Source organism: Apium graveolens, unplaced genomic scaffold (genome assembly GCF_009905375.1).
Source record: "Apium graveolens cultivar Ventura unplaced genomic scaffold, ASM990537v1 ctg6102, whole genome shotgun sequence".
Classification (NCBI taxonomy): Eukaryota; Viridiplantae; Streptophyta; class Magnoliopsida; order Apiales; family Apiaceae; genus Apium; species Apium graveolens.
Genome location: NW_027419223.1, coordinates 26914 through 35884, shown reverse-complemented (window position 1 = coordinate 35884; position 8971 = coordinate 26914).

Sequence of the window (8971 nt, the reverse complement as noted above, 5' to 3'; positions counted from 1 at the left end):
CTTCAACTCCTTGAGACTGTTTCCAGAGTCCTAGAAATTGAATCTAACTTCCTAGAATCTAGAGATCTTTTATTCACATCCAGGAAGAACCCTTAGATTTTTATTTTTCTAATATCTTCAGAAATGAAGTTATATGTCAGGAACTGAGGTTTCTGACTTGTATTTTCTGAAATTTTATGTTTCTGGTGTTTTTGATTATAGAGAACAAGAAAACAAGTGGTAATCTAAGAGATTTAAGCTAGAATATAGGAGATTAGCAGAAGAATGATAGTTTCTAGAGAAAGAGAAACCATAGAGAGATGCATAAATCAGTTACAGAGAGAGGAAGTACAGAAATTAGAGAGAGAAAGGAATTGGTGGAAAACATTTCCATTTTCTGGTTATAGATTCAACATAATAGAATTACAAGTCCTCCATACTATTTATACTATGCAGGTCATACAGAAAGAACATAATACCCTTAGTAACAATTACTACTACTAGTAATATGCATAACTGCCTATTCTTGATAATCTTCCCTCCTTCAAGATCAACATGTCCTCATGTTGAAATAAATTTTGGAAAGTTGAACTTCAAGAGATCCTCATCTTCCCATGTTGATTCATCAATACTGTACCCCTTCCACTGTATTAAAGCTTGATGCACCACCTTATGATCCTTTACAATACTTCTGGAAACCAAGCTTCTTAGAGGACTAAGATCAAATACTCCATGTTCATTGACCTGAGGTAGCTGCCTGAGAGCTTTGGCCTGACCCACTTCTTTCTTTAACTGAGACACATGAAAGACATGGTGTACTCTTGAAGTTTCTGGCAGATTCAATCTGTAAGCAACTCCACCTATCTTCTCCAGTATTTTATATGGACTGAAATACCTTGCAGACAGTTTAAAATTCTTTCTGATTGCCACAGTAACTTGTCTATAAGGTTGTAATTTAAAATAAACCAAGTCTCCTACCTCAAATACTCTCTCGGACCTCTTGTTATCAGCAAAACTTTTCATCCTAAGCTAAGCCTTCTCCAGTAATTCTTTCAAAAGGGTCCAATGTTGCTGCTTGTCAGTCAACATATCTTCTATGGAAGAAAGATTAGTGTGAACCTTATCCACTAAGGCTATATGTCTTGGTCTCACTCCATAAACCACCTGGTAAGGAGAGGTATTCAAAGTTGTATGAAAAGTGGTGTTATTCCACCATTCAACAACCACCAACCATGTAGCCCAATTCTTTGGAGTCTGACTGGTCATACTCCTCAAGTACTGCTCCAAACACTGATTAATTCTGTCTATACACCCATCAGATTGAGGGTGATATGAACTGCTGAGGCAAAGTCTGGTGCCTGATATCTTGAATAGAGTTTGCCAAAACTCACTCAAAAAGAGACTATCCCTGTCACTTACTATGGACTGTGGAAGACCATGTAGTCTATAAATATGCTCAAAGAATGTTTGAGCCAAACCTTTAGCTGTAATAGGATGATTTAGTGGTATGAAATGTGCATTTCTACTAAACCTATCAACTACTACCGAAATGACTTCATGACTTCTACATTTTGGTAGACCTGTTATGAAGTCCATAACTATGTCCTTTCATGGCTCCTGAGGAATGGGTAATGGTACCAACAACCCAGGACTTCTCACATTTCCCCTTAACTTGCTGACATATCTCACACTCCCTTACCCATCGGCCCACATCTTGTCTTATGGTAGACCAATAGAAATATTCTATAATTCTCTTATTGGTGGTCTTGTTGCCTGAATGCCCTCCCACACCTTTATAGTGAAGCTCTTCAAATATTTGCTTCCTCAAGTTTCCTTTAACTCCAACAACCCACTTGCCTTGATATTTCAGTAACCTTTGCTGAAGATAGTATTGTTGAGGTCCTCATCTCATCACAGAAGCTTCAACAATGATGTCCTTAATCTCGGTATCTTCTTCATAACTTTCCACTACCTGTTCCATCCAAATTGGCACCATAGTAGTCAACTGATTACACTCCCCCACTAACTCCACCTTAGTATCAGGAGTTATCTCCAAATCAACTCCTTATCACTGGAATTTCAGAGTATGAGTGCCAAAATTGCACTGAAAGTTGCCAAGTTTAGACAACCATTCCACACCACGTATAACTTCAAAATCTTGTATCTCTGTAATCCAAACCTCAGTACAAAGTTCTACATCATTCCACCTCCATTTCAACTCTTCACACTTCTCAGTACTAGTTAAAGTTTCTCCATTAGGCAACTTGAAGTGAGTATGTGCATGTTTCACCTTTGCCAGTCCCAAGTTTGAACAAACATGTTCACTGATCAGATTAAGAACACTTTCACTGTCAATTAATACCCTTCTAGTTGTATTGTTATAGACCCCCTCAAACTGCATAGGCCTTCTCTGATTTGATTCTTTTAATCCAAGAGCTGACAATATGATCTCCTGATCCTCTACTACACAAATATCTTCAGTTGGATCTTCATCATAAACTGGGAAATCTTAGTACTCGACCTCTTCCTCAACCACCATCAAAACATTCTGTGGTTTCTTACATTCATGCCCTTTTATGAATTTGTCATCACAATAAAAGCATAATCTCTCTTGCCTTCTTTCCTCTTTCTGAGCATAAGTAAGTGGTCTTGGTTTAGAGGGAATATACTCTAGAACCTTACTTTGTATCAACAGAGGAGCCTTGCTGTTAGCAGCTGTTCCAGTTATTGCCGCATTGCTTTTAGTTGTTCCCTGTCCTACTACACTGGACTTATATCCAGCTCAAAAACTATTATACTTCTTTGGTTGTGCACCTAGTGTTTGCTCATAATATCTAGCTAGCATGAGAGCTTGCTCCAATGAACAAGGTTCCAATAACCTAATCATACCTTTAATTTCACTTTGTAGTCCACCAATAAAGTTTTTTAGGAAGTATTCCTTAGTTAGACTATGAATCTTCTTCAAAAGCTGACCTCTACTTTTCTCAAATTCATCAAAGTATTCCTCTACTAAATTCACTAGCTAAAGCTTCTTGAATTTTTCAAAAACCAAGCCAATGTCCACTTCACCAAATCTGGATGTGAAGGCATCAGAAAATTGTTGCCAGGATACCTTGTCTTGGCCAATCAAGAAAGATTTATACCAAGACCTAGGAACGCCACTTAAATGCATGTATGCTATAGCAACTCTCTTCCCATCACTGACTTCATAGATTGTAAAATATTCTTCACAATCCCTAAGCCATTCTGGAGCATCAGTCCCTTCTTTATAAACTGGAAATGATAACTTGAGGTGCCTTAGACTTTGATTATCCTTCAAAGTTCCTCCAATAAATCCACCAGCCCTAGTATCATCTTCCACCTTGTACTGTCTGTGAAAAGCCTTCTGACTTTCAATAGCTGCATGTGTTGGATATGTGAACATTCCTCTCCGAGTAAAGTGTGGAGTTACATTCTCTTTGTAGTCATCCAGTTCCTCCTCATATAGATTCTCCACTTCACTTTGCCTACTAGTCTTCTGATTTATTCCAATTACTAGCAATTCAATTTGCTTTTATAATCTCTCAATTTTCTCAATAGTACCTAACAAGTGTCCTTGTAAGTCCTGTTGTATCATCCTTAAAGCTACTTGATGAGAAGCCTCCACAAACTCATCATTCCTATAGTAACTCATTCTCTCAGAAAATATATCAAACAATTTATACTCAATCTATTCAAAACTTCTCAGATTTGTATTCAAACAACAATTCTCCACCAATTTTTCTTCCACAACAACTTAATCAACCACAAGTAGACTAACTTCACTCTGATTTACAAATCTAAATCAATTATCTCTAGAACATATCACAAAACGAATACAGCTCTACAGTGACTATTACTGCTACTATTTTTGTACTTTTCTTCAACTTAAACAACTAGAATAGCTAAGCAATGACTAAACGAACTTAATTCAGCTAAAAAAACTCAAGGAAATGTTGAACATGATTGAAATTCAACAGATCTATCAGATAGAGTATTGAACAAGACACCTGAACATAGATGAACAAATCAGAGAGATTACAGTTGCGATTACTGCACTTGTAGGCTCGATCTGCTCGGAATAGAACATGCAACACAGTGAAAGTAGTGATAGATCAAGTTCTGAAGCTCTGATACCAATTTGTCAGGAGCTGAGGTTTCTGACTTGTATTTTCTGAAGTTTTTTGTTGTTTTTGATGTTTCTGATTTTAGAGAACAGGAAAACAAGTAGTAATCTAAGAGATTTAAGCTAGAAAATAGGAGATTAGCAGAAGAATGATAGTTTCTAGAGAGAGAAACCATAGAGAGATGCAAAAATCAGTTACAGAGAGAGAAAGTTCGAAATTAGAGAGAGAAAGGAATTGGTGGAAAACATTTCCATTTTCTAATTATAGATTCAACATAACAAAATTACAAGTCTTCCATACTATTTATACTACTAAGGTAGAGCTATAAACGAACAGAACCGAGCCGAGTTCTGTCCGAGCCGAGCCGAGCATATATTTTTTTTAAACGATCCGAGCTGAGCCAAGCCGAGTTTAAAACCGAGCTAAAAAAAATGTTCACGATCGGCTCATTTGTAAACGAGCCGAGCCGAGTCGAACACGAGCTTGCTCACGAACAACCGAGCCGAGCCGAACTCGAGTCGAGTCGAGTTGTCCACTAATAGTTCACATATAATTTTTAATCGACCAAGCTTAAGGTATAATTTATAATTTTATAACTTATATGTAGATTAAAAATTAATTTCATCTTACAATTATATATCGGCACTCACACTCTACACTTGTTTCTTAATTCAGATAATTTTATCAATTTATTTTACAAGTCTAGTTTTAAGAACAAAATCTTTTTTATTTTAAATTATTAAAACATTCATAACTTTGGAAATCGTACATTACTTTTAAATTGTTGATGTCGATTGTCAAAGATTTAGTAATTTTTGATATTTGGGTTAAATTGGTTTAGATTAGAAAGGACATATTAAATAAAATAAAGGAAGCAAGCCCTTTAAGTGGTTGAAAAATATAATTATCAAAAAATATTTTATGTTTTTTAAAAATATTACTCATCCGTCCCAATGGATTGTTTACGGTACTTTTCGGCACGCTTTTCAATGCTCGTTTAAAGTATAGTTTCATAATATTTTTTTTAATTTTTTTTGAATAAAAGTTTTATGTTTAAACTTTTATTAAAAAAAAATTTTGAAAAAATATTATGAAACTATACTTTATAGAAGTCTCCAAATGCGTGCTGAATAGTAACGTAAACATCCCAGTGGGACGGAGGGAGTATAATGTTATAATTTATTTTAACAACTCACTATTTTAATTTATTCGAAATTATAATTTTGATTGATTTTATCATAGACTCCTCTAATAAAAGTATGAGGTGAAATTTAGGCTTAAGTTTAATTTGAAATTGTTTGTTAAAGTAATCAAACTCTAGTGATATGCATGAAATTAATTAAATTATTTATTGTTAAAATATGTATTAAATTTTTATTAATTTAATCATTTTACTTTAAAATTGGTATTAGATTTTATTTAAAAAATTTAAAATCTTTATACAAGTGATTATTAAATATTTATTATATGTTATATATAAAAATTTTATCCGAGCTGAGCCGAGTTATCGAGTCCTAGCCGAGTTCGAGCCGAGTCCGAGCTAAATGAGCCGAGTCCGAGCCGAACATACCAAAAACTTGGCTTGACTCGTTTAATTATCCGAGCTTATTTTTCTGTTCGCGATCGGCTCGCTTAAGAAAAAGAGCCGAGTCTAGTTCATCTAAACGAGCCCATATCGAGTTATACTCACGTCATAGAGAATGACCATAGTACCTTTAGTAACAATTACTACTACTAGTAATATGCATAACTACCTATTCCTGATATTATACTCTTTATAATTGTCATTATTCCTTGTACAACAAATATTGTGTGAAATATTACCAAAAAATTCATTAATGTAATTGCAAATAAAATTGACGATTAGTTTTCTGTGTTAAATTTGACAGAATGTAATGCAAATTTAAATCACTTGGGTAGAAGACGTGGTTCGAATAAAGTAAGTACTTCACATTCTCTCTCAAAATAATTAATTTTGTATCTATGGCATTTTTGAAATTGACAGTTCAGCTGAATTACATAGTACATAAAGGTGAGACTTGTGAGACAATAGACTTTCCGTTTCTCATTTTTTTCGGCTTTATTTTTTCAGGGTGCACCAACAGTTTGACTTTTCCATTTATTATCTACTTGGCTGTAATGTTATTTTACTGGGACTTTGATAGTTCTTGATGGGCAACAGCCTTTTCTTCATTAGAAATTGTGCAGGACACTGACCTATATAGATCAGAAACCGTGTCGAGTGAGTCATGTAATTCAGGAGATGTCAGTGATTCTAAGAATAACACCACTTAGGTGTTCAGTACAGATAACTCCATTAATTTCCGACAGAATAAGAACTTGTATCAGTATGCTACCTCGAAAAGTATAACTAAGCCCCATTTTAACACACAGCCTATAAGGTCCTCAAATCAGGTACCTATGTATATTGTTAAGTAATGTATTATGCATATCATTAATATTACAATGTTTTATTTGTTATCTATTTTTACTAATACATGTACAAAATTTTCTAAAAGTCGACCAATAGAATTGTTTGATGATTGTTATAACTCTCTTTCTTTAGTTTTATAGTCTGGGTTTCTTCCAATTTTAAATTTTGGTTTTAGGTTCTTAAAATATAGTTTCATATATAACTACTTCTTTACAGCTCATGCTAGTTCTGCTTATTTTGGGTCAACTAAATCCATGTTACAAAATTACATCTGTGCCTATGTCCTGCTGGATTGTATGAGGCTACTTATAGCATGTCTGATTTGGGTATGGGCTGGTTTGGTGGTTTATATCAATTTTTATGTGCCTAACTGTATTGAGACATATGAGTACTGACTGCCATGATCTGTTTCTTAATGTTGCAGTTCAGTTCTGGTTCTAGATCAACCCCTCAGTTTCAATCATAAAGGAAATTTTCATCATGTAGTGAAATTAACAAAGGTGGTTATTGTGTTGGTGATATTGAATTAAATTATAGTCCAAATGCTAGAATTGGGAATGGAAGTGATAGATTAAGTTTGAAAGGAAAGCACAACATGCGTGGAGAGCTTCAAGCAATGGCTGATTTAACTTGTGGTCCTCGGAGGCAAATAAGGAATAGGGTTCTAAATATACAGGATGTGGATAAAAGGGCGTGGCTCTCAATACGAAGAGAAGAGTATAACCTATAAGATTTTAAGACCAAATATGACAATGCTAAGTTTTATGTCATCAAACCAATTAGTTAGTGAAGATGACACACATAAAGCATTAAATAAAATGTTTGGTCTAGTACCCCTTATGGAAATATGAAATTAGATACTGCATTCCATGATTCACAAAAAGAAACAAGCGACCCAGACACTATTTGTCCAATTTTCCTCTTTTATTCAGTAAGGGTTTGTATTATTATTTTACCAATGTTGTATAAAATTTCTCTTCACTTCTCCAAAAGCTTACCTGTGTATCTCATGGGCCTATTATATTTAACAAGTATCACCTAACATATTTTTTTCTCCTATATGTCAGGTTAATGGAAGTGGGCAGTTTGTAGGCTTAACTGAAATGATAAGAAAAGTTGACTGTATTTTGATATTCCTTTAGTGCAAACAAGTTTCTTAATTTATCGGGTTGACAGATTTTTTGGCATGAAACGTTCAAGCTGCGCGAAAATTATTATCTCCCTTTTTTCAGATACTGAATTTAATATATTATTTGCCTTTGGAGTTACTGTAATTGTAATTTTTGCTTTTGGTCCTACTTTGTCAAATTGTCTATTCTTTTCAATAGTTTAGTATTAATTATATTTTGATAATGAAATTTTAGTTACAAAATCAAATATCAGTTCTAAGATATCAAATGCGTATCAATGTTTGTTTGATCCATGAAACCTTTGAGTTGACCATTATTTCAAAAGTAATGAGGATGTTATGCAGGGTTATCTTGCAAGTCCTGTTTGTAATTTGTAATTTGTAATTTGCCTTTGGTTTTCTTGTTTACTAAAGGTTGCCTCACCAGATAGTGCCAGTTTTTTACAGCAAGAACAATAGCAATAGGCTCCGTTTTGCAAGCTGACAACTGCATTGTCTTTGCTGAAATGTTGTGGTCACATAGGCAATGGAATGGACCTCTAGCATTAAAATTACACATTCCTTTGACATGATGCATCAGGTTTTTGAGCAAAGACATGGGTGTCATATCTCTCTTTAGCTTCTCAAAAGCCATGGTTTCTTCATGGAAAAAAGAATAAAAAGAATCCTTCTAAGCAGTCGAGTAATTGGTTCATGGATTTTTTTTTTGTTAGATAAACACATTCACTCACCCGCCCTTTGTCTTTCACATGTTTCAAACCATAGACATGGTATAAAGGGAAGGAGAGAGATTTCGCTACACCAAGAGATGTAGGATTGGGTTCGTGGATCTTCCTATAGTGTCCTTGATGTATCTCTTGTTGGAGACAAACGAAACCCTTACTTCCTTCCATTTGCAGGTGTAGACCATTTAATTATGGTTTGGACCTCTTTAGGCTCAGTTTCAAAATAATGAAAGATGATTTAGGGTGCCATTCTTGACAAAAAATTCTATGAAAACAAGCGTCCACATCTTCCATATGAATGCTTTCAAAGTCTGTAGAAGAGGGGGTAAGTGACATAAGATTTGATCAAATTATCTAGATTCGACAAAAAACAGATGCATTATTAACTTCAACTAGCATGATAGCATGTGCAAGGCACCAACCATTTTCTAACAATGTTTCCTAATGTAGAATGTTTAATTTTCGAATTTCAAGCACGGATTTTGTTAGAAAATAAAATATATTGTCTTTCATAATTTATTTGAAGTTTATGAAAAATATCATTTGAAGATGCTTACAC